Source organism: Protopterus annectens, chromosome 7.part1 (genome assembly GCF_019279795.1).
Source record: "Protopterus annectens isolate FY-2018-M chromosome 7.part1, PAN1.0, whole genome shotgun sequence".
Lineage (NCBI taxonomy): Eukaryota > Metazoa > Chordata > Ceratodontiformes > Protopteridae > Protopterus > Protopterus annectens.
The window spans coordinates 523221931-523249222 of NC_056740.1; the positions used below are offsets into that span (position 1 = coordinate 523221931).

A 27292-nucleotide genomic window follows, 5' to 3' on the forward strand; every position below is an offset into this window, starting at 1 on the left:
CTGTTTCCCGACATAATTTTTTAAAAAGAAAACAAAGGTAGAGCTTAAAACCGGCACCATTAAAACAGAAAGTGATTGAGATGCTTTATGTTAACGTATCTTCATACTAGCAAGGAGATGCCGATTTTCAATGCTTGCCAGTGTGACTCTGAACCTGTTACTTCTAGAATTCGATACACAACCAGAAGTGATCAGGGACACTTTTTTAATATAATTACTATTAAGTTAAGAAGTTGGCAAAATACGAGAATGTGAATTAACATGTATTTTGTGAATTAAAAGAAGTCTATTATGCTAATTATTGTTATTATTAATTAAGTGTAATCCATCACGTTTTTTCTCAAAATTGACTGTTTTAAGGAAGGATAGGGCAAAAGTTTGAGTCAAAATCGGGGATATCCATGAAAATTGGTAAGAGACTAAAGATATGTGCAAATGTACTGACTGACGTGTCACTCAAACTATTACTCGAAAATGTTTGAGTGAAAACTCGGTGTTCTTTACTATATTTGATGTACAGCAAATTATGAGCATAGACTTTGTTTAGAAAGTTTGTTTTCGCTGTTGCCATTGTTGTATAACATAGGTGTGAGCCATAGCAATTGTAAGTACAGTATTCTGCACTCTGTCCCAGAGTGGAAAATCATCAAGTGGTGCTGGGGTTTGTACCCCTCCCTCATAAACTAAGTATACTGTACCTCTCTGTTATAATCTAAGTAAAAATGCTCTGACATTACAGTACCATAGTTCCTATAAGTAAAATGTATTTATATTCATAGGTAAGTACTAGGCAATCAGACTGTAGGCCATCATAGTGAATAAAAGACAAACTGGTTCCAACACAGCACTCTTTAATAGCAACACAACAAGGTAAGCACTTTTACGGATTACATCCACTTCCTCAGACCAAGGAGGAAGCTGATGTAATCCGTGAAAGTGCTTACCTTGTTGTGTTGCTATTAAAGAGTGCTGTGTTGGAACCAGTTTGCCTTTTTCTTCACTATTTTGCTGTTTGCTACATTGGTTCCTTTATCGGTTCAGAGGTTTGTTCTGACTTTATTGCTGCTGTAGGCCATCATAACCTAACCAATGAATCATGTTCAGAAGTTCCCTCCAGCCTCAAGAAGGGCATTCTTGAGACTGGAGGTCCAGACTACATAGATCACTCATGTTAAGGGTGTAATCTGTTTGGGGATATTCAATTTGAAATGGAGCAAAAGTATTTTCTGCTGGCATGTGTCTTGCAATCTTTAAAGTGCCAATATGAGCAAAATTACAAAAATACATTGTGAAACTTTACACAATTCATATCTGTCGACTACACTGTAACTTCTTATTCATTGTAATTGTTTTCTAATTATGAATGCCTTCTTGGGGGAGGAGCTTGAGCAACATGGAGTAAAGATGCTTAAATAGTTTCAATAGTAGTAGAAGCAGCAGAGCTGGTAAATTTATTTCAACCATTGGTAAATATGCAACCAATAAAAGTAACTCCAGTATACTGCAGAAGTTGTCAGTTCTGGGTCCATTCTGGATGCTGAGAAGAGCATTCTTGGCAAACATCAGAAAGTGAAGCAATAGTAATTTAATGAAATCTAATTGCACCCTGACTTAGGAATGGGGTTCATTTTTGTCACGAGTTAGAAACTCTTAAGCTTTTGGAAAAAGGCCGACTTTCTGACATGATTTTGTTTTCTTTGAAAGCTACATTTTGCCCCAATGCAATGTGAGGGCACAGCTGATGAGATTAATTTGCCCTAGTGTAGCCTGTCAAATCTTAGGTGTATTCATTTAGAATTGAAGCAGTGAGACATACTGTCAGGTTTAAAAATCCACGGTAAAAGTATCCGTGAGTGGCTTGCACTGACTTGTATATTTGTTTTCTAAATATGTGTATTTAATAACATGTATGTAATAAGTAAAAAGTTATTGAAGAAGTGTATACAAATAGCAGAATTAGCATAATCTTTTTTAAAAGTGAAATTTTGTGAGTTTCAGGTCCTGGATTTCTTCCACCATACTTTCCTGAGTTAACCATAGTCTTTAGTGAAGATGCTCCCTTAAGGCCATAAGGAAGGGAAAGAAAGCATCTGTAAATGGCCGTACACCGCCTCATGACCCCAGTGGGTTTGAAATAATAATAAAAAAAAATCTATAAGCATATCTCTCATCTGTTCATAATTTTGCAGAATGTCAGGATTTGTCTCATGATGTTGGTCTGTTCCTCGCAGAATATGGGGATTTGGAAGTTTTTTGATAAAGCATTGAGGAATTCACTCACTAAATAATGACAAACATTTAAGTTTGAGACTTCATGCCCTTCAGAAAATGTATGCATGTTATTGCATAATCTGTTATTCTAATAACATCCTAATAGCTATTTTTAAAATGTGTCCCTATTTTGGGGGTTGTCTAGCCACCCCATTATTTTTGAATTTGTCCTTGATTCTTATATTAAGAGATTTGTCTGCATTTGTGATGGGCAAAATCTATGTAAAGTCAATGGCCTCAAATTCCTAAAAACATATCTTGAGATTTCATTCACCTCAGACATGATGCATACTGAGCAGGCTGACTAGGACAGAAAAAAACACAGAAGGGAAGCAGCAGCTATTTCTTAGTTTTTTAATATGTGAGAGAATGGGAATCATACTGTAGTAAGTTAAACATACTCTGGGGAAAGGATGTGTTGTGTTTAAAGTGTAGCTGTCCTTTAACATCAGCACTGTCACACTCCTGACTAAGGAAAGGGTAGAAGGAATAATGTGTGTGGGAAAATGGTATCACCATAAAAGTACTAAACAAATGTAATTATCACTGGCGTGCAGATTTGGAGCAAATTATTTTATGCCACAAAGGAAAATCCAACCAGTTGTCTTATCTGCAATACAGTCCCTTTCAAAGTTGCAACCAAATTGGTCGTTTCTGCCATTAGCACAAAAATTAGTTCCAGAGAGCCAGATGAAATACAAAAAAAAATAAATAATTTGTACAGTCAGAAAAAGTCTACTATGCTCCCTCAAGCACATTGTTAATACAACATCAAAACTGGGCTATAATATCTGAAAGTAGATTGCTGATGTTACAGTCCATGAGGGAATCCCTTCTACAGACCTGAGTGTTTTTGGAATGATCAGCTTTACAGCGTATTGTGCAAGGTGATTGGCAGCATCACCTTCAAACTTAATCAGGCAGGTTCTGGAAACCTCCTATTCTATTATCTAATCTAGTGTATTTTTGTCAAAGGTATACCTTGTATGCTTAACCTCATAAATTCTTCAAGATTGGGGCCATCCCTCTGGATGAAGGCTTATCTATCTAGCCATGCAGTTTACCTTGCTGTGGCTAAAGTTCATCACTCTATCATAGAACTCTCCTATGACCCTAACTTAAATCCATCTCAAGGAAGCCCAGTGCTCCTGCTTCCAGAGATGTCACATTACCTGTATGTGTCTGATACATCATCTGTCTTCTTCACTTCACCCATAGTTCCCCTGTGTGTTTGCTTAAAAGTACGATATATAAATAACATTTTGCAATATTTCAACTGTTATATAATTAGTAAATAATATTATATAAATAGTTTTTCCATGTTATGAACTATATATTTTGTATTATCTTTTATCTTCATACCTTATATGTATTGCATATTCTGGGTGCTGGGTATTGTTCTAGAAACACTTGAATTCTTTAATGTCTTCTTTTAAAAATGTGTCTCACCTGAGCTGTGTGTGAAAATGGTCAGTGTTTATCAATGCACTAGTCCAGTAAACAAGTAAATAAGAATCATCAACAGCAGCTCCCTTTTCCTATTTTTCTACTTGGGTTCGGTGTGTCATGTTAACTGTTGCCATCTCTCGATTCGATGCCACACTCTTGCCTTATTTGGCACTGATACCTGACTGTCGTGGATCTTTTGTCACACAATCCAACCACTGCTTCCCTCTTAGCTTCTTCCTGTCTGTTCCAAATCTTCTTCATCACATCATCTTCTGCTTTTCTGCACATGTGCCTATACCACCATTATCTGTTCTCTTTGAGCTAACATAAATAAGAATAACAAACCTAATACAAAGTCTTAATATCATGAGTCCACAATTGGCTATATGATTATACACAAGAATAAGACAAATCCTATCATCACCCTCACTTGTCAACAGTGGAGTCCATCAAGACTGTATTATGGGGTCAGTCATTTTTGTAATGCATTTCTCAGATGTGAAAACTGACCCCATTTTCTGGTTGACCATGCAAATAACTACAATCTTGGAAGATAGGAATTTTTTTTTTTTTACCCCATTGATACCATGCCCCTTTATATGGCTGTTAGCATTATACACTGTAGAAATGACCTTGCTTTTGGTGTCAAAAAGTGTGGGATTGTGGCATTCATCAACCTCTCCCAGCTTTGTATATAATGATGAGTAACGACTGTAGTTGACAAGATAATGAAAGATATTCAGTCTTTATAGACAATGACCATTAATTCGATACCCAGGTAATTGCTACCATCCACAAAGCTCATGGAATTGCCCACATTTTGTCCTCCATGGATTCGAGAGACATGCCAGGGAAGTAATTGTCTCCCTGTATACAGCTCTTATCAGACCAGTTATAAAATATTGTACCCCTTTCTGTAATGTGCTCACACTTCCATCTATTGAATATTCCTCAGACAGAGAATCAAAGGGCCTAAAAGTTTGTCTTTTAACCAAAGACTGCAGCAACTCTCTTCTGTGCCTCTTTTTGCTTCTAAGAGGAGAACTATGCTCAATGTGCAGAGCATTAAAGGATCTCTTACTTTTTGAACCCTTTTGCTCAGAATACACCCCCAATTGACCTGAGCTAGAGGACATTCATAGTGAATAAAAAATATCAACCATACCAGAAAGCATAACTCCATAGATTAAAGACCCATAAAGTCTAGGGAATAAGTCTCCCATTCAATTAAACAAACACATTTCAAGAAAGAACTAGATTACTAAGTGATCAGCTGTGAATACCAACATCAGATCCAGGGCCTCAAGCACTTTGAAGGCCACTAGGCCTTAAACTTGGTCACCAAGCCAAGTCTATGGACTGTATCACTTCATAAGTTAAGTTCTTTATTTTGAGAAACTTTTGTCTCCTACATTTCTTGATATTGCAGAATTATCAGTCTGCTGTTTATATTTGGGCCAGGAATGTTTGTATGTTCAACTTTAGAGCAGACTGGTGATTTTCAAAACATTCAAATGTGAATGTTTGTTAAATACAGAATGCACATTACTTCCACTTCATCCAGTTTCTAAAGAATTATTTAAGTGTTTACTAAAAGACGAGCCCACAACCCCCTGCATGTAGAGCAACATGAATATGGTTTGGAATAAGTAATAATAATACATTCACAGAGGACTTGGGGATTTTCATGTAAAATCTTGCACAAAATAATTTTTTCACAGTGTTTGGTTCATGAGTTCTTGCTAAGTGATATTCCAAGAAGAGCTTTGTTTTTTTGCATTTTATTCTTTCCTGTTGGATGTAACTTCTGTATCAAGATATGTTGATGTTCCGTCAGAAACTCTTGGTCTCTATTTTTGACCATTAGCTTTCCCCAGCTGCTTATTAGAAAGTGAGTGGTAGGGATTATACAAGCATGAATTGCATTGTCGGAGATGCATTCACATCAAATTCAAGTTTGTGCACTGAATTTTGCTGGCAAAAATGTGTACAGATTAGAAGAATTTTAAGACCTCCACAAAGAGTGCAAAAGCAGTGTTGATGAGAAAGGATATGTTTTAGTAATTATAGTTAGTTTAGACAATGTACAGTAGTTGGAGTCATTTTTTGTGACTTAACCAGTAAAAATGCTACTACACTGAACAATATACAGTGGTTATATTTAAAGTCAAAGTTATATAATAGCACAGAGTCCAAAGTATTCAGAAATATTATGTTCCAATCCAGTGCATTGAGGTATACTTTGTGTGAAATATTAAATTATCTTACTGTGTTTTGAGAAATAAACCTGAACTGCTGTCACTTAGTACCAGCTGTAAGTTATTCCAGAGACTTCACCAATTTTGGGGTATGAAATCCTCTCTTTGTAGAATTAGTGATGTTATTTTTTAGGAATTTAAATGTGGAAGGGTATAGTGAAGTGAATACTGATTGGGGTGGGGGGGGCAAGTTCAAATACCAATGAATTATTCCTGGTAATCAACATAAAGTAAAAGTAAAGCTTGTCACTTGGGACTTACAAGGTTTTGAGAACAGCTCTAAAGATTAGTCTATACTCAGAACTTTGAGCTAAATAGCTGCTGAATGTAATTGGTATATAGTCTGTGCACACATTCTAGTTTTGCACAGTCTGATAAATCTCGAGTAACAAGAGATTCATCAGTGGTCATTTACCCTGACTTTTGGAATTTTATGCTGAACTTGTGTATTGTTTTAGTAATGAATTATAAAACTAACCAGAAAATGATCTCTAATGGATCACTGTCATTGACGCAATCCATTTTAAATAAGTTCTTTAACTGTTCTGTGCTCACTTCACAGTTGATATTCAGTTATTTTTTTCAAGATGACACTATGACTGGGATGATTCACTGTTTTTAAAAGTAGCCACTCGTATTCTTTAAGGGTGAAATGTTTACAGTAAACCATATTGATTTTTTGTAATTTAATCTTATATAAGTTGGGCTTTTTCAAGTTGCTCACTAAATTTTTATGACATTGCTGAATAGGTTTCTCTTGATCCATAAAAAGTAATTTGTCTGATACCGCATATAAATATCACCAAAACCCGTTTTCAGTGAATCACAAGCCCCCCCCGTATTTTCCAGGTGGGAGGAGATGCAGTCACCACGTGAGGTATATGTACTAACTCTATAGTCACAAATTAATGGGGGAAAATATGAAATTAATCTTCACAGAACTTGGTCTTCAGTGATATTTATTTGTGGTGTTGCCCCAAAGGACAAATTCCTGTTAATTACTTGTCTGGCTTCCTTGTTCAACATACATAAAATAATGGCTGATAATTTCTTGAATCTGTTAGGCAGCCTTCTTTATGTATAATATATGACTTTGCTTTCTGAGATGTGAGCCCAAACCATTACTGAATGGGTAAACTGAAAAAGATTCTCAGAGAGATAAATTGTTCTTTAAAAAATTCCATTATGGTATTTATGGTTTTAATTGTAACAGCTGATACAGATATTTCATTACCTGTTCATAGGTTCATTGGAGGTTACTAGGCTAATGGCACTAGAGCTCTTATAAGCCTAGCCACGTTATACCCAAGTTATTCTGACAATCTTAGCCATATTTTACCAGAGTTACCCCAAATGACCTTAGATAGATGAGTGTTATTAGCAGAGCATGCCTAAGGTCAGCACCAACTACCTCTGTCTATAAGGGACATGGGTGCTACCCCCGGGGTGAATTTGCTGTCTACCATCCAATTGTCCAGGTTACACTTGAATATGATCAGTAAGGAGCTCTGCCTAACTTGATTTGGGAGTCTATTCCAAACAAGCGGCAATCTCTGGGAGACCTGTGTGTCTCTCCAGCATGTTCTTTTGATGTCACAGACTAGGTTAAGATCCCTTAAGCGAGTGACACTTGTAGCGAGTGACACTTGTCCCATTTGATTTGTGGATGTGCAGCATTTCTGTTAGGGCAGGGTCATAGACAGCCCTGTAGGCTAGGCACAATTCACATTTCAGTAGCCTATAAGATACAGATTGCAGTGACAGGGCTTTGTTTGTCTACGTAAGACATGGTTAGGAGGCCCTGAATTTTCCTTGTGAGAACTCAGTGGTCTCTCCAGCTGCTGCAGGTTTCTGATGAGATACATGCAAAAGGAGGCATTGTACTCAATTAGTGGTTTAATGAGGGTTGAGTACAGTGGAGTTATAACATCCTTAGACCTGGATGTTATGCCCTTACTTATGAAATGTGCACTGTAGATCGAGGTTTAGGTTTCTATCAACCTGAGTTCCCAAGTCTCACACCACTGCGTTTGAGCTTAGGGAGAGTACTGTCAATACTGTAATTAGCAGGATATTCCTGTTTGCCAAAGAGGATAATAATGCACTTTTTTATGTTATTTTTAGTCTGTGGCTTTGGCACCAATCATTTGTGTTAGCCCCTTTTATAGTATGTTAAAATTTGCAATCATCGGCAAACTTGGTAAGCCACATGCCATCTGCTTTGGCCTGAACTTATGAAAAATAGATTCAAAACAGTAACGTGCCCAGTACAGATCCTTTTGATGTGCCACTGGTGACTGGTCTGCTGGTAGAGGTGGAGTCCACAACTTTAACGATGTGAGTTATGTCAGTGAGACAGTTGGCTAGCTATCTAGTGATGTAAGGGTTAATCCCCAGCTGCCTGAGTGGGGAACTGTGTCAAAAGCATTTGCTAGGTTAAGATGGGTGGTATGCATTGTCTTACCTTCATCCAGGGCTTTGGTGACATTCTGAAAGAAGTCCTACCAAGTTTAACAAGCATAATCTACCCTTAACAAAGCCAGACTGGGTTGGGTCAAGAGTTTGAAGGTCACCAATGTTGCTGTTGATAAAGTCCATGATTATTGTTTCCACTTCCTTGCAGATAAGGCTGGTTACGCTGATGGGTCTATAGTTCCCAGGTTGGTTAATGGACCCCTTTTGTGCAAAGCGATTACTGTTGCTGTTCACTGTGCTGGAACATAGCCACTTCTCAGGCTATGGCTTAAGAGAGCTCCAAGTGTAATGAGATAAATTGTCTTGGTCACTATTGCATGAAAATAGGGATCATAGTTTCTTACTAAGCTGGCGGCCGAAGGAAAACACAGAGATACTTGGCTGCATCACCCAGTACTGGTGGGAGGCAGTATCCCTCATTATAAGCAGACTTTCTCCATATATCCCTGGTGAAAATCTCTGATCACCCATCTATTCATTCAGACTGGGTTTAATGGTTACTAGGGAAGTAATCTGATTAACGGTTAAAGGCAGCCTGTCCCAGAAACTGGGGATACATTGGGTTATGTGTATGTCACACCATTTAGTATTGTTGATGTGATAGTTTAGGTTTAGGTCTCTAGAAAAGGTGTTTGATTTACCACTTGTTCCACTTAGATGAAGGGATTCAGAGTATTGGGCCATATGTAGCATGGGAAAGCTAAGCAGAGATCACTCCTCATGAATTTGTATATCACTTTGTAGAGGGGTCTTTGTTTTTAATTTTATCAGAGCAGCTATGGCTAATGAGACCTGAGATTATTTTAGTAAGGAAACTGAGGTCTGTCAAGCTAGTTTACGTTCTTGGTGAGGCACATACTGAAAGGTCCATTATATTCAACAGTGGGCATAATATGGGATGAATAGAGTTGAGGTTTTAAAAGTGAGAAAGGAATAGATTGCCACACCTTTCAGATATCTGACTTTTGTTTATATATTTGTTTTGTTTTATAGATTCATTTGTTTCTGGGGTAGATGGGTTGATTGGAGGACCCTTTTTAGTGATGACTTGTACCAAAAGGAATAGTACACGGAAGATGTTTAGTAATAAAACATTACTGATGTTGTATAACACAGAATTCCAGAATACAAAACTGCCATTTTGCAGTTTATCTTCATTGTATACCTTGTATACAAGTGCTGTATGGTATTGCTAGACATATTTTACAGGTAACAGGAAGTTCACATCTGCAGGTGTACGTGTGTCTGAACAGCTGTGAAGACCTTTACAAATTCGGAGACATTATTTTCACTGCTGTAATAATGGAAATATTGTATGGTTAGCAGTACTGCAGTTAAAGAACACCATTTGGAAATGTCAGGTGCATCTGGAATGTTGTTTTGTTTAGCGAAGAATTACACTACCTTTAATGAAGATGTAAACTGTTTTTGCATGTAAGATTAAAATATATTGTGCTAGGAGTAAATGAATCTAGGAATTGGCATGTATTGATTTGAGAGCTGAAAGACAAGTGAAATAATACAAAAGGGAGAAAGAAGTTTGAAATTCAGGAGTCTGAATAGCACAGTGAGAAGTTTAGAAACACATTGCAAGTTGATTTTTTTTCTTTTTTAGTGAAAACAGTATGGAGGGAATCCCTAAAGGTTTTAAGATTCAGAATAGTGATGTTGTCTGGAGAAAGTATATTTAAGCCTGGCAAGGTGAACTTGTTACATCATTAAAATAGTGATGTGATTTGCACATATAATGACAACTGGAGAGAGACTGACATATATTACATACTGAGAAGGGCAGTGCTGTGACTAGAGAAGATTGTGTTTTATGGTTACAGAGAAACGTAGCCTTAAGGTCTATTGTGATCTAGTTAATGCTGGCCGTGGAAGTACAGCGATTCCTTTTTATAGGCCTGCTTGGGTTATTAAATAGTATATCTGATTGGCTGTGGTTTATATACATGTTATATTGGAAGGAAAGCTTGGTGAACAAAGTTAGATCATATTCAAAGAATTTCTTAACAGTCCCTAATCTACTTTTTAGCTAGTAATCTGGTAATTTTGCAGTGTATACAGACGTTTTGGTAGCTTTGATCACTCGTGATAATATGCACAGGAGGGATATTTAGCTTCTAGCCTTAACACTGACTAAATTTTTCCATAGAAGTTCAATGGAAATCTGTGATTAGAAGTTGGTGTTTTGCTTGCTTGCTTGTTTAATTTTTCATTTGGGTGTTTTGAAGATCTTTTTTTTTGTTATTAGGGGCCATCACAGTACTGCTTTACAAGGGTGTTTATCTCCTTTTGTAGAAGATATTCGGTATTAGGCTGGGTACTTTTAAAGAAAACCATTATATGATCTTGCATAGAAAATTAAATTAAGCAGCTTTGAAGTTGTTGGTAAGGGATTTTATAAGACTGATGTATAGACATGGGCCAAGAACAGAGCCTTGAGGGACACCAGCAGATGAGGGTGCTCTTTAAAGATGTTGTGTTGTTGAGTTTTGTAGCAAAGGCTCTGTTGTTGAAATAGTTTGTGAACCAGCTTATGGAAATCTTGCAGCATGTTCGTGTGTGAAATTGTTCATTAATATTTGATTATTTACATTTCTAGGTGCCCATTTTAGGTCTACAAAATTAGTGTTTGTTGCTCTGCCTTTGTATTTGTGTAGATGGGATATGTGACAGTCAATATAATAGTGATTTTGATGTAGCAAAGCTGGATTCCATGCTGTGGCTGAATAAAAATCCTATTTGTTTACATGGGCTTTGGCTATAAACAAATTGTGTGTGTTTTTTTTCCCTATAGTTAGTAGTAGTATGACTGGCCTGAAGGCTTCAGTTGTATTTCTTTTATTTTTAATTGGAGGTATGATTTCCATACATCAAGGACAATTGTGCTTTGGCAAAACTGCATAGAATATTTAACTGGTATGGTTAGGCAAGTTCTAACAAGCTTTGGGAGATAAAAATATGAACATTTTCAGCACTGGCAGAGCCTGTGTTAAGAGCGCCAAACATTAAGATTTGAAAGCTTTAACAGTTGTTTTATTAAAGTAAAATCGTGGTAGGAGCAAGCATAAGATATGGTGGTAATAGGTAGTTGTTGAGGGGGAGGAATGTGGTACATGGAATGAGTGCTGTAGGCAGAGTGGAAAGGTTTGATTAGAAGTCTAGGGGCGGGATGGAAGGTGAAAGTAATTGAAATCGGTATTGCACTATTTCTTTTCCTTTCAGCATGACTTTTAATGGAATGGCTTTTGAGGAATTAATCTAGAGACCTTCTGTATTTTGGAATAATGTTTTGAATGCCTAAGACAGAAAAAAGATTTAGTCATTCCTGTTTATTAACCAGGTAGATGTCCTGGTCCATTAACCCCTTTTGCCATGACCCAAGTTCAAAAAGGAGCAACAAGAGAAAATGAGAAACATGATCATATAGACAGGATACAGTATGTTGTACAATACCCAAGATATTCATTTTAAAATGGCTAAAGTCATAACTAGGTAAGCAGAGGTCATTGTTAGAGTAGGTAAAAGCAGTGCAAGCAAAAACAATTAGTAAAGATAGTATTCAAAAAGAGTACCCTTTTTTAGTTAATACTGACTGTTCCAGAATCAACTGCTAATCATTAGCGGACCGGAGTTCCGCTGTGGCGACACCTAACCGGGAAAAGCCGAAAGACACAACAACAACAACTGACTGTTCCAGAATATGCTTTTACGCCTGATACATTCATGTATTATTTCTACAATATTTACACATTTCATTAAAGCTCTGAGATATTATAATGGTTAAGATCTTCATGACATCCTGCCAATGCCTGTGTGGTGTTTGCATGTTCTCACTGGGTTTCTAAGGGATTCCTCCCATTTCAAACTCCCCCAAAAGTGGAGCTGGTGGCAGCAGCATACACTCTAGATGGTGCCCTGTAGGGAGAAGAGTTGTATAGGCCATCCACTTTGGGCATCAACTATGGTGTCCAGTATTCTCAAGGTAGGAGAACATAAATCACAGACTGTGCTCTGTGTCAGAGCTAGCCACTCAATGGTGTAAAATATTGGGTGTAGGTAATTTGGTTGTATTGACTAATATCACCAAATGGTTTTTGGTATTTACCAATGATAAGTGGGTAGGGGACCCAGCCTACTCCGACTTATGCCAGTGACCCATGCTAATGGTGGAAAGGGTTTACGTGTCCCTGTTGGCCAGTGTGTACCTGCCATAATAGTCAATGAGCTACTGGCCAGCCAGAGTCCAGCTGCCCAGCTTGGGTTACCTGGGATAGCTCTGTTGAGAAAAAGCTGGATGTAAAACCAGTCAACCTGCCAAACATGAACTAAGGATTGCTACACTCAGTTAGGTCCACTGACAAGACTGAGCTTAGACCTGGATGACATGATGGTAAGGAGGAGAGTAGACATCCTACCCATCCAGGAAATAAGATGGAAGGGCAGTGCAGTAAAGTGACTTGGCTTGGGGACCAGAGTCTACTACATAACTAGAAATGATATCGGAAGTGGAGTGAGGGAGAGGCTTCAGAAGACAGTGGGGGGGTGTCATCATAAGAGTTAGTGATAGACTGATTGCAGTCAGACAACAGTTAAAAGATAGGGCAGTATTCATAATCTCAGCCTGTGCCCCACAGCAGGGTTGTGATAACAAGGAAAATAGTGCATTCAGACAGCAGTTGCAAGACGTACTAGACAGAGTAGAACAGCACGAGTTGGTGATGATAACTGGTGACCTCAGTGCGCATTCCTGGACAGGGAGAACAGGATATGAGGACTGCATTGGTCCATATGGGTGGGGTAAAATAAATAAAGGGGGCCATTCTAGACTTCTGTCTGGCAGATGACTTGATGATTCAGCAATGAGAGACATTTACAAGATCACATACAAGAGTAGCCACCATGTAACTTGGGTAGACTTCCTCTGGTGGACTTCTTCCTAATGAGTAAAGGGCACTGGGAATAGAATCCGTGATTGCAAAGCCCTCCCCAGTGAAATAATTGGCCAACAGCATAAGCCACAATCAGTTACAAGTAATGGTCAGAGAAGGCTCTAAGGTTAACATAGACTAGGTTGAAGACCTGGGCATTGACTGGAGAGAAAGTACAAGAGTTTAAGGAATTCCTCAGGACTCTAGCATCTCAGAAACAAGAGGAAATTAGTGGAGTTGAAAAAGAATGTCAGTGCCTCAAAACAACATGTGTGAGGACTACAGAGCAGGTATGTTTCACAGCCAGGAATGGAAATAAGTTACATAAAGAAAGCCGGTGGTGGAATGCAGAAGTCCAGGAAGTCATCAAAAGAAAAAAAAGTGCAGGAAAAAGTGGGAGATGGAAAAGACAGACCTGGCTAAGAAAGAATACTGGTTGGCTAACAAAGAGGATAATAGGGGAGTTGCAGTAGTAAAGAACAAATCATCAGAGGCAGCTTCTGGAAAGTGACTTGATAGATGGCAGAAAGAAACTCTCATCAGACTGCAAAGCAAAGATAGAGAGATGAAGAAGATGGACACCCTTTGTAAGGGATGCCAGCAGCAACCTGCTATCAGGCCCACAGTAAATCGATGGTAGATGGAAGGAGTACTTTCAGCAGCTTCTAAATGAAGAAAATCCCACAGAAGTTGTATTGCCCCAGAAACAGTCTATCATGAAAGAAGAGGAGGAGCCTACCTTAGAAGAAGTAAGGACAGCACTAAACAAAATGAATTCATGGAAAACAGCAGGCCCAAATGAGATCACGGCAGGTGTGATCAAGATGGTTGTGATGGGAGAGAAATAGCTCCGGAGGATACTCATTGCATTATGGTGAGAAAGTTGTATACCAGATGACTAGAGAATATGCATACTTGTGCCAGTGTACAAAAACCAAGGGGACATCCACAACCGTGGACAGTTGAGAAGCATCAAACTCCTGTCACTGCATGAAAGTTCTGGAGAGGGTGATTGGTAAACGAATATGTAGAGTACTAAAAAGTAAGATGGGAGATGAGCAGTTCGGATTCAGATCAGGATGTAGCACAGCTGCCCTCATGTTTCCATTAAGACAGATAGTTGAGAAGAAGCTGAAATAAGGAAAGAGACCAACTGGGCATTCCTAGACTTTGAGAAAGCATATGACAAGGTCCCAAGAAAGCTGATTTAGCAGTGCTGTGGTGGGTCAAAGTCCCATAAACATTAGTAAAATTACTGCAGGTAGCGTATCTATGATTGTAGACTCTTTTTTTTTTTTTTTTTTTTTTATAAGACCTGCTGCTCTTACTACTGTTGTAACTATCTGTATTTCCTTCTTCCACATTGCCCTCATTTCTGCTTGCAGATCCTGATATTTTATGACTTTGTGTCTCTCTGTACGCAGGACACTGTAGTCACTGGGTGTGGCGATTTCAATGATCAATGCTACTTTTTTCTTCTTTTCTTGGATTACTGTATCTGGTTTTCTGGCATCTATCTTTTGAACTGTTGGTAGTGGGTGATCCCCATATGATGTAGACTTCATCATTTTCTATGATGCTTTGTGGCTCATGTTTCCAGTGTTTTTCAGCCACTTCAATTCATAATGTTTTCACAATGCCCAGTGCAACAGTCTCGCCACATTTTTATGCCTTTCAGTATACAGTTCTTCTGCCATTAGTATCTCAAAACCAGCAATGAGGTGTGCGACTGTTTCCAGTTCGGTTTTAGAAAACCTACATTTGTCTGTTTCTCCCACATGTTCAATGGACTTTGTAAACCAGCGTGTACGTAGCCCAATGTCTTGAGCCGCCAATATTAACCTTTCATCTCTTGGTTTGAATTCACCTCTCCTTAACCATTCCTGCATTCGTTCCTGATCAACATGAGGTTCTTCCAGAAGTTTTCTATACTTGCAGCTATATTTATGCATTTTCCACATTTCTTGCCTTTTCATCTGATCCTTCACCTTGTATTCTTTCTTTTGGTTTTTGCCACATTCAGTTGCTGCCTGATTTTTATCTACTTCTGGTTTGATTTCCATCCTTGCTTGATGCCGATATGCTTCTGATAGGTTAAGCAGGGAAGTCATCTTAGATCTATTCTCCTCATGTTTCAAAACTTTCACTACATTTGGGTCTCATGAGCTCATTAGATATGTGTGTAGTCCCATGTTTGCAGATCTGTACATGTAGTCACTTTCAAGGAGGCCCATCCCTCCTTCAGAACAGGGAGTATATAATCTTGGTATGCACTGACACCTCCTCTGAGGCTTTGCAGATGTCTGCTGTGGACATTGAGGAGGAACCATGGTTGATTATCTCTGGGAGCCTTAGAGGGTTTCTGCAGATTTTGGTCAGGGAAGAGGTTCCGGGTACTATTATTGAATCTTGCCAGGGTTCAGAACTTGTGGCGTTTATTAGAGGTAACGTACCTACCAGGAAGAAACATTCTTCTGTACGTCTTTAGGACCCACAAAGTGAATGGCAAGAGTACTTGGGGCCTGTTTAAAGCTTTAATGACCATGAAACCCCCCAAAGGGTTTCTGCTCCTACCCCCCTTGGACTTCTGCTCCTTCCAGAAAGCCTAGGGAACCTGAGTTCTCAGATGAAGATTCAGAGTTTGATGAAGGGTCCTTGTCTTGCTTTTCCCAGATGCCTTCTCCTTTGGCTTATGGCTCTGATGAAGAGGAGTCCATTAGCCCCAAGTCTCCTTTTGGAGAAATATTGGGGACATGTAGCCAGAATAATAGAATAATTTAAGTGGGATTCTTCTCAGCTGTCTGATATCCAGAAGAGGTATTATGAGTTGCTTCAAGTGGATGGTCCTAAAACTTCTGCAGTACCTCCTGTGTTGGCTGCTTTGTTAGAACCTTTATAGCTGTCTCTAAGACTCCTGATTCTCAGCCCCATGCTCCTATGAAACCTGACAAATTCTATAAGGTTCCCGAGGATTGCCATTTCCTATTTAAGTGCTCTTCTGCTGACCCTGCTGTAGTGTTGGTCTCCTCTGACAAGTCTTTTGCCCTTCTTCCAAGCCTCTGCCTTTTGATAAGGACAGTAGGGCAATGGAAAGGATTGGTAAGAAGGTTTATACTGCTTCTGCTTTGGCCTTTAGGGCCATCAATTACCAGACCTGCATGACCAGATGTGCTCTGGTCTTGATTGTCCAGCCTTATTAGGGTATTTCTGATGCCCTGATTCTGAAGGAAAGCCTTCTGCTTTATCTGTTTTTGGGTTCTCCCTGTCAGGTGGATCACCACTCTGTCAGTCCCAGCTATGATGGTGGTGATGCCTCTTCCAGAGAGCTGCTGCCTTTGGGTAGGTCATGATTTGTTAGTCTTGGCCTCGTCACTACCTAAAGACATTAAGACCAAGTTGCTGAATGCTCCTTTGCATAATAAGAATCTCTTTGTGACTGCTGCTACTGATATGTTTGTCTCTTCAAGAAAAACTTAAATCTTTGCAAGACCTTTAAACATATTTTTGTGTCTCCTATTCCCAAGTTCCAGAGAAACTATCTTATTAGGTCTGCCTTTGTTCGCGGACAGCCTTGTCAGGCCTCTAAAGGCAGGAAGGGCAGTAGGCGAGCACCTCCTGCAAAGTCTTCCCAGGCTCTTGTGGCTCAGAAGTCTTGTTTTTCTGACAAGCCTGCTTCTCTTTGACATATTTCTCCACCCTCAGCCAGGTTCACTTGTCCCTTCATCTTTCCCTCTTTCTTCCAAACTAGCAACTCATCATCTCAGATTCTTGGGTTCTGTCCAATATCCATCAGGGTTACTTTATGGTGTGGAAGTCTCTCCACCTTTCATCAGGGATTCCTGAACCTCCTCTAGAGCAGCTTCCTCATTTCTCAGAGGTTCTTGGGTCCCTGGTGGACCAGGGAACTATTCAGCCTGTTCCTCCTTCCCAAGTGGTAAAGGGATTTTACTTCAGAATGTTTCTGGTTCCTCAAAAGGAGGGCACTTGGAAGCCTATTCTAGATTGCTCCTTGCTCAACACCTTTCTCAAGGTTTCTTCTTTTTTCAGATGCTTTCTCTTCAAACCATGTTTCCGCTGTTGCTGCCCCAGGCTTTTCTGGTGTCCTTGGATCTGAAGGATGCTTACATTCATATTGTTGTTCACCCTGTCTCTTTGGGAAGATTTTATGTTTCTTCTTCTCATTTTCAGTTCTCTGCTTTGCCCTTTGGCCTCTCTACTGCCCAAGGCTATTCACAACATGCCTAGCTGTTATGATTGCCTTTTAAAGGCTCCAGGACATTCAGATTTTTCTTTATTTAGATGACCTGTTGATTTCAAGCACCTTCTTCCAGTTGCCTGTTACAGGCTGTGGAGTTCATAGCTCTCCTTCAAAGTCCAGGGTTCACTATCATCTTCAAATGTCTGTCCTGACTCCCTGCCAGTATGTGTATCTGGGCTGCAGGATTCAGACAGTGCCAATGTTGGCCTGTCTTCCACCTACAAAGGTTTTGTCCTTGACAGCTTTCTTTCAGTCAGTTTCTTCGGGCCCTAAGATTCATGGCCTCGTCTATTCCAGTGCTTCCTTTTGCCAGACTGCATATGTGGAATTTTCAGTGGTACCTCAAAATCAGTTTGGCTTCAGCATTGCCACCCTCTGGATTTCAGTGGGCCTCTCCTTCCTTCTCTCAAGTGTCAATTCGAGTGGTGGATTTAGCAACTTACCCACAACCTTTCAGCCTCTTATCCCTCAAGAACTGTTCACTGACATTTCAGACATGGGATAATGGACTTCCTGTGGTCACCTGAAGGTCTCTGTCCCCCATTAGAACTCAGATATTGTCAAAGAGATGAGAGCCCTGATTCTGCCCCTTCAGACTTTTCACCCCATTTCTCTCCAGGCCTTCTGAAGGTTTACACTAACAACACCACAGTGAAGTGGTATGTCAACAAGCAGGGGAGCACAAAGTCTTACCTTCTCTGCAGGATGGCTCCTCAGACCTGTGATCTGGCTGTCAGTTAACTCTTCAGGCAGTGTATATTCCTTCAGAGTACAATCTAGTGGCAGACTCCTTGAGCAGGTCCAAAATAAAGCCTGACGAATGCTTCTCAGAGATGTTTTTCTGGACATGGTTCATCAGTGGGATATGTTCCAGAGTTCCCTGCTTTATGGCATGGAAGATTGATGCCCATTCTTTTTCTTGGAAGGGGATGTTTCTCTTCCTCCCCTTTCTCTACTTCCAAGAGTCCTCCAGAAAATTCAGCAGGACTCCCCAAAAATCTTGTTAGTGACTCCCTTTTGGCCAAGACCGCACTGATTCCCCCTCATAATGCATCTAACCAAGGGCAGTCACCACATGTTACCTCATCGGTGGGACCTCCTCTCATAGGACAAGGGGAACTCATCCATCCTCACTTGTCCACTCTTCAACTGACACTGTGGATGATAAGGTTTTGATCTCTTAGTCACCTTTTTTCTGAGGATGTGCTTGGGATTTTATAGGAGGCAAGAAAACCTGAAACCAGAAAGTCTTTTGTCCAAATGGGAAAAATTTTATGTGTACTGCTATGCTCATAGCCAGGATCCTTTTTCAGTGGGGGGCCCCCTCTGGTTTTCTCCTATTTGTGTGAGTTGTTCCAGTCCGACTTGGCCTATTCTTCTATCAAGGCCCATTTGTCAGCTATGTCTGCCCTTGAATCCTCCTTTGGCTTCTTCTTTTGAGGCCAAACAGTTTCTTAAAGGCATTCTGCATCTTGGGCTCCCAGGAAAGGGCATTCCTCCTCCTTGGGACTATAATTTTGTTTTGGAAAAATTAACCCAGCCTCCTTTTGAGCCTGTAATTTCAGCTTTTCTGCAGTACAGTACCTGGAAGACTGTCTTGTTGCTTGTTCTTACTTCTGTTCTGAGGGTTTCTGAACTTTATGGCCTCGTGGGCCATTCCTCCTTCCCCCCCCCTCAGGGACAAGGGTGTCCCTTCATACTAATCATTGTTTTATGACAAAGGCTGTTTGAGTTGTCCTTGAATCAGATGGTGCAACTCCCTTCCCTTTTCCTTCTCCTCAGTCTGCTAGTGAGAGAGTCCTGCATACCTTGGATTTGCACAGACAACTCAGATATTGTTTGGTTAAAACCAAGGCCATTCATATGTCTGACCAGCCTTTTGTTTCTTTTCATCCCAGGACATTGGGTTTGGCTATTTCTAAGCAAGCCATCTCCTCCTGAATATCTAAGGTCATATCCTTTTTGTTATTCTTTGCATGGCAAGTGTCTGTCTACTACTGTTAGAGCTTATTCCACTAGGGCTGTTGTCACTTCTGGTGCTTTCCTCAAGGATTTGAATGACAGTTCCATTCTGGAAGCTGCTACTTGGTCTTCAGTGCATACCATTACTCTTCTTCTTCTTTTGGCTTTTCCCGGTTAGGGGTCACCACAGCGGATCACCATGATTGGCAGTAGAGTTTTTACGGTGTCGAGTTGCCAGCCCATTACCCATCCTTCCACGGAAGGCACACGCAGTCATGCCTAGGGCAAATTTAGAGTGTCCAATCCACCTACAGCATGTCTTTGGGATGTGGAAGGAAACTAAAGCATCCGGAGGAAGCCCACGTGACCACAGGGAGGACATGCAGACTCTGCACAGAAGGCACCCCAGCCGAGGATCGAACCAGAGAACCTCTTGCTGTGAGGCAACAACGCTAACCTCTGCACCACCGTGGCCACCCTTCAGTGCATACCGTTACTAAGCATTATAAACTGGAAATACTTTCTAGAGCCAGAACAGGTTTTCCTAAGACTACCCTGCATGGGTTTCTTGAGGGCTGTCCCCAGCCTTCCACCTCCCACTCCTTTTCTTGAGCTTTTGTACTCTCCCTAAGGCTAAGAATACTACAACAGTGATCTAGAAAGACATAGTACAGTCATGTAAAATCTTACCACAACAGTAGGTGCCTTTCTCGTGACTATTGCAGTATTCGGTACCTCCCTCCATTCCCCCCTTTTTCCTTTTGGGCTTTGCTTTGGTTGCCTTCCTGACAAATCTTAAGTGAAATACCAGATAGAGTCAAGGAGGAAAGCACTCGAGCAACAGAACCAAGTGTGGCGAGGAAGTATTTAACTGCACCAACTGTAGCATCCACAAAAAAATATTGTATATGCAAACTGGAAAATATATTTTCCTGAGGCTTAGCCCCTCTGTAATCAAAACTGAAGAAGAGCTAGGATCCAAATTTGTGTACATTTATATACAGTAAATTTTATTTAGTTGTGAATCTTAGCAGTTGCGTTTTTAATTTCAATGTTATAATTCAGCCTGTGCTGATATATGTCAAGGTAATCTTGCAATATCAGTACTTCAGTACTTGGACATAGATCAGAAAATGTTCATGGACATATCTGTAGCAGCACCTAATAAATGCATGCAGTGAAATGTAAATGTAATGATCTGCTGTAGTTGGAGTCAAGGGTCACTCTTCCAGAGCAGACCCCTAATGAAATAATTTATTATGTGAAGCCCACCCAGAATAGTTGTTAGAACATTGGATTTTGTTATAGTGGTGTCACAAAATTTTAATAATTCCTCCCTGTTCACTTCTCCCAGTATACCCCTCCCAAATCTGATGAAGAGGAAGACAAGGAGGAGCAGAAGCAGTTGGGTCAAATATGCAACAATTTGATGTCTGCTGAACTTGAAAAAGTCATCCAAATTGAACTATAGGTTGTACGTTAACACACTTAAGATGTGGTTAAATTAGATATACTAAGGCGTAAGGAAGGCAAATGCTCTTTAAGAATATGTTCAAGGAACTGTTTTGAAGTTACCATGAAATCATCATGTACATAGCACTCTAAAAAATCTGCCAATTGGCTGTAATCATGTTGTCGCTTTTGTGTTGGTTCATGAATAAATGAGTCTTTGTGGGTTCTGTTTAAGCAGCTTTATTCTATACAAACACATCACAGTAGAGGCTTACTGACTATGATTTCTTGTATACAAACTAACAACTGCGATCATACACGCTCACTCTCTGGCTGCTTCTACAAAATGGCACAAGGGATTGCACGTGTCTCAAATTTATACATGCACACAGCCTCACATGCTTCTTAAAGATACAGCACACACACATTACACTCTGTACATTCTCCCTCTTTGAGAAGTAGATCATGCTATTTGTCATGAGATTATTTAGCATGCAGAAATCGCAGGTAATCTATAGACATGCGTTATAAAATACTAAGTACCCCCCCACACACACACACACACACACAGATATATGTATATGTATGTATATATGTGTGTGTGTGTGTGTGTGTGTGTGTGTGTGTGTGTGTGTGTGTGTGTGTGTGTGTATATATATATATATATATATATATATATATATATATATATATATATATATATACATAGCCGCGGTGGTACAGTGGTAGCGTTGTTGCCTCACAGCAAGAGGTTCTCCTGTTCGATTCACGGCTGGAGTGCCTTCTGTGTGGAGTCTGCATGTCTTCCCCGCGGTTGAGTGGCCTCCGAAAGACATGCGTGAGTGGGCATGCCTTCGCTGAAGGTTAGGCGTTGGGCTGGCAACTTGGCACCATAAAAAAATCTACTGCCAATCATTAGCAGACCGGAGTTCCGCTGTGGTGACCCCTAACCGGGAAAAGCCGAAAAGATAAACAACATATATACACACACATACAGTCAAGTCCACGTTGCTGCGTATTCCACACTAGACTTAGAAACTCGTCCCTATCATGTGACATAAAACTGGGAATTAGATTTAGCAACTGGGACAATCTCTGTAAAATGGTTGACCTGCGGAATGTTCGAATCACTTTCTGGAACAAAATCAGACTTTTGGGCACATTCTGGTTTAGAAATAATGCCTGACTCCATCTCTGATTTAGAGTTTGCATCACAGATGCAATGTTGTGATTGTAATGATGATGATGAAGATTCTGCTACAGGAAAGAGTGCAGTTCCTCCTATACTCCACACCCTTGGAGCTTACCAAATAGGATCTCGGCTTTGCACAGATGCCTGTAATCTGTCCATTTCGATCAACCTTTTGTTTTGAATTCATGCCATCTCTCCTTCCCTCAATGAACAAAGTAATCTGCTCGATCTGTCGTAACTAGATTTCTGGATATTACTTTTAAAAAATTGAGCCTTGATGGATTATTGTTCTTGGGTTTAGGCTGCAACAAACTTGATGAAATGGGTAGCGTAGTTCTAGGTTGTTTGGAAAGTAGTCTTTGAGCAGGTGAGCCAAGAATATCATCATGAGGTATGTTTCTGAGATTAAGCAAATTCAAGAATACATCGGTATTGTTACGTTTTGTTTGACTTTTCAAGTAATTGCTTTGCACTCTGTACTGCTCGTTCAGCTAGACCATTGGATTGAGGATATTCAGGATTACTAGTGACATGTACAAAGTCCCATTCCTTTGCTAATTTCTGAAACAACTGGCTAGTGAATTGAGTACCATTGTCAGAAAAAAGTTTGTGAGGATTACCATGAACTGAGAAATGACATTTTAACTTAGTAGTAACAGCTGTCGAGGTTGTTTGGTAGCAGATCAGTCTCAAACTAATTCGAAGAAGAGTCTACCAAAACCTAATAATGTTAATTGTTCCACTCAAAGATATCATTTGCTGCTGTAGACCAAGGTAGTTTAGGAATTGGATTTGGCTGAAGTGTCTCTTTGCAAGTGCGCTCTGGTACTGTTACATACTGAACAAGAAGAAAGAATGCTATCAATGCCTTTTGATAATGAAATCCAAAATACTAATTCTCTTGCACTTCTCTTAGTGAATGATAAACCTGGGTGACCACGATGCAAAATCTGAATATATTCTTGCAGTAAGGAAGCAGGAACAACAGTTTTAGGACCTTTGAAAATAGTGACATCTTCCATCAACAATTCATCTCTGTAAAGAAAGTGATGCGCTAGATCAGGTGATACACTGATTGCTTTGATGGCCATCCAACATTGATGTAGTGATTAAGCTTTTGTGAAATTGGATCAGTCTTAGTGTGATCTCTCAACCCATCAAGTCTAGTGGCAGAAAAATCACACACTGACATTACATCAAAGTCAAAATTCTCTGCATCAAGCTGTTCCGTTGTATTTCTAGGCGATCTGGATAAGGTATCCGCCAAATAGAGCAATTTACCTTTAGTGTAGACCATTTTGAAATTGTACTTTTGCAACTAGAGCATCATTCTTTGTGATCTCGCTGGAGCAGAATGCATAGGCTTCTTTAGAATAGTAACTAGAGGTTGATGATCAGTTTCAGTCTGGATATCTTGACCATAAATATAATCATGAAACTTGGAAGTTGCGAATACTATCGTCAAAAGCTCTTTCTCAATTTGAGCGTAGAGCATAGTGCATCTCAGTCTGAGTTAGTGTCCTAGATGCATAGGCTACTGGTCTGCCCTCTTGGAGAATAACTGCGCCAAGACCAAATTTTGAAGCATCGCAGGAAAGAATAACTGGTTTATTCATATCATAGTATCTTAACATAGGTGTGGTGGCATTTTTCTGTTTAAGGTCATCAAATGCCTTCCGATGATGATCCAGCCATGACCATACAGTATTTTTGTGTGTTAGCTCTCTCAAAGGTGCTGTCAACTCACTGTTTAATTAATTTAGTAGTTGACCATGCCCAGGAAATGCTGTAAACTTTGCACATTGTCTGGTGCTGACATCTCTAGGATTGCTGTTTGGTCGGGTCAGGTCTCAAGCCTGTGTTTGTAAACAAATGACCTATGTATGTAACTTTTGGAAGTCTGAATTTGCACTTCAGAGGCTTGAGCTTTAAGTTTACTTCACGTGCTCTGTCTAGAACTTTCTTGAGGTTTCTGTCATGGTCTGCTTCACAACTGTCTCCAACTAATAGATCGTCTACTACTATGGCACAAGGATAACTTGAAAAAATTAGTTCCATTGCATGCTGAAAGACTTCACTTACAGAATTTATTCCATATGGTATCCTTAGGAATCTGTATCTGCCAAACAGAGTACCAAAAGTAGTTAGAAATGAGGATTTGCGGTCAAGCATCACTTGCCAAAATGAATTCTTTGCATCCAAAACAGAAAATACAGTGGCATTCAGTATTAGAGCTGCAATGTCTTCAACTGTGCGCATTGGACGTTATGGTCTTTTTAATGCTTTGTTCAAATCTCTAGGATCAATGCAAATTCTGAGTTTGTCTGAACCTGTTTTGTGAGCAGCTACTATGGACGACACCCAGTCTGTTGGTTCTGTGACTGGACAAATCACACCTTGCTGCCCCATCTTATCCAGCTGAGATTTAACTTTATTTTACATTGCTATCCAATCTCTTCTTGCTGTTCTGACTACTGGAGTGATCTCAGGGTCTAACTTTCATGGAATACACAACTGGAAGTTTGCCCAAATTGTCATCAAAAACATCAGCATACTCTGAGAAAATGGCTTTGGAAAAATTGCAACATGGAACTGTACTCACATGATGAACTTATTTAGGAAAAGTAAGCAGATTCATTCTCAAACTATCTTTGAGACCCAGTAAAGACTGTACAGGTTATCGGACTACGTAGAATAATAAGTTGTAACAGTTCTTGGCCAAATAACTTGAAAGTATTACTGAACCTTCGGTTTGAATTTCTTCACCTACATAACCAACAAGTCTCACACTGCTGGTTACATTGAGTTGTTTGTTGATTCTCACTTTTGCAAATGTGTCTGCTGATATAACATTACGTTTTGACCCAGTGTCTGCTTGATCTCTGTGGATCTTCCATTAATCTGAACTGTACAAAACACTTCACTCCTTCCCTCCAAGCACTGATGCACCATCGGCATTGAAAGCTGACTGTTTAAGCTGTACTTGATCAACTTGCTTTTTTGTGTGACCTTTCTTTACAACTATGTGAGGCTTACTTGATTTGCAAAACATTTGGTGCTACTGTCATGCACAATCACTTGTTAAAGTCATCACTTTAAGAAACATTCGAGAACTTTACGATGCAATTGAATAATTCACGAGTGCTGTAATACTCTTGTAATCTTTTGTAAGAAACACTTTATCAATGCAAGAAGTATATCAAGCAAGTGGACAATGTGAATAAATCGAACTTCTGTTGCCCAAAATTCAATATCTTTTGAAGTATTTGCTCTTTGCAAATGACTGCATACGGCACACTGAAATATTTCCAAAATGGCGGTACCTTTTAAATACATACACAGTAATAAGCAGACACTGTAAGCACTTTTTACACACTCTGAGATGCTTCAAATAATTTTAGTTATGCCCTTGATACAAACAAAGTCGTAGTTATACCCAAACACAGCACCTTGCCCAAACACAGTCATCATGCTTTATTTTTGCTTACTGTGCCCTTTTTCTCATTTCTTACTATGTTCGTTTTGCTTGTTTAAGCCTTTTTTATTCCCAACATACTTTTCTTGTGCTCGTTTTACTCTAAGCATACCCAATTCTGCCTTAAACACACTCATTCTGCCTTAAACATGCTTGTTTTGTGCTTTACTGTTAATCTTCTTGTCAAATACTTTTAAACATTTTCTTTAGTCAATGAACTTTTTTGTACTTTACGCTTGCCTGATAATGCGGTTTGCACCCTTGTAATGCCCCTTTTGCCTTCTCTCGCATCGAGTAAACGATTTGTATTTCTCATTACCTTTGATTCTTTCTGATTATGTTGGTACTCTTTTCTCTCAGTTTTACCTTTGCTGTTATTTATACATCTCATGGCTCCGAATGTTCTTCTTTCTTCCATCTTAGTTCTGGCAGCATGTCATTTTCGTGTTGGTACACGAATAAAAGAGTCTTTGTGGGTTCTGTTTAAGCAGCTTTATTCTATACAAACACATCAATACAGAGGCTTACTGACTATGACTTAAGCAACTTATATACAAACTAACAACTTCAATCATACATGCTCACTCTCTGGCTGCTTCTACAAAAGGGCACAAGGGATTGCACGTGTCTGAAATTTATATGTGCATGCACAGCCTCGCATGCTTCTTAAAGATGTAGCACACACACGTTACACTCTGATCTACACAAGTGTTTCAGTTAGACATCCCCAGCAGTTCGACACAGTGGACTAAGTCCATAGCTGGCACCATTTGTGCATGTAGGAACACTTCCAAAAACACCATGGAAACACTAATGAAATATGCATCCATTTTTTAACCAATTACCCTCATCAATGAGTACAGTGCCCTCGTTGGTATGTACCTGCCTAGGCATTTCCAACAACTGGAACGTCCACAGAGGTTCATCACTAAAAGAATACAAGGTGCAAGTAAAATGTCCACTGCAGATCGCCTCAAGGTCCTATCCCTATATTTTGTCTCCTACAGGCTTTTGAGGGGAGATCTATAGGTTCATAGGAGTGTACTAGGCTAATGGCCCTGGAGCCTTTACAAGCCTAACGCATATGCCTGGTATACAGGGCATTGTCTGACCCCACTCTGATGGCCTCTTGCATATCCACAAAACAAACAGCAGCAGAATTACCCATTCTACAGACTTAAACCTTGCTTGTGATATAAATAGGACTGGCTGGAGAGATAGGTATGTATCCCAGAGACTACCCTGTCTATGGAACACGCTCCCCATCCATGTGAACCAGAGTTTCTCCCTAAACCAATTCAAGTGTAACTTGGACAATTGGATGGGAAACTGGAAATTCATCCCTGGTTTGGCACCTATGTCTATAATGGACACAGGGAACCTGTAAATGGTTAATCTCCCATGCCCAAGCTTACACTTATCAAGGGTAACAGAACTTGTGAGAGGTTTGGGATGCATGGCTAGGCTTAAAAAAGGCCTTGCGGTCGTTAGGTTCACATGTTCATAGGTGTTTACTTGGCTATCTATTTAGGGTCATGAAGGAGCTAGAGTTTGTCCTAGCAT

The 27292-nt window shown here is 39.8% G+C and overlaps 1 protein-coding gene across 1 annotated transcript in view; it reads left to right on the top strand.

Annotated features, from left to right (window-relative positions):
• The window catches only part of PIGB (phosphatidylinositol glycan anchor biosynthesis class B), a 369888-nt gene that overhangs the window by 284 nt on the left and 342312 nt on the right, over nt 1–27292 (top strand). The gene's annotated exons all lie outside the window — the stretch shown is intronic.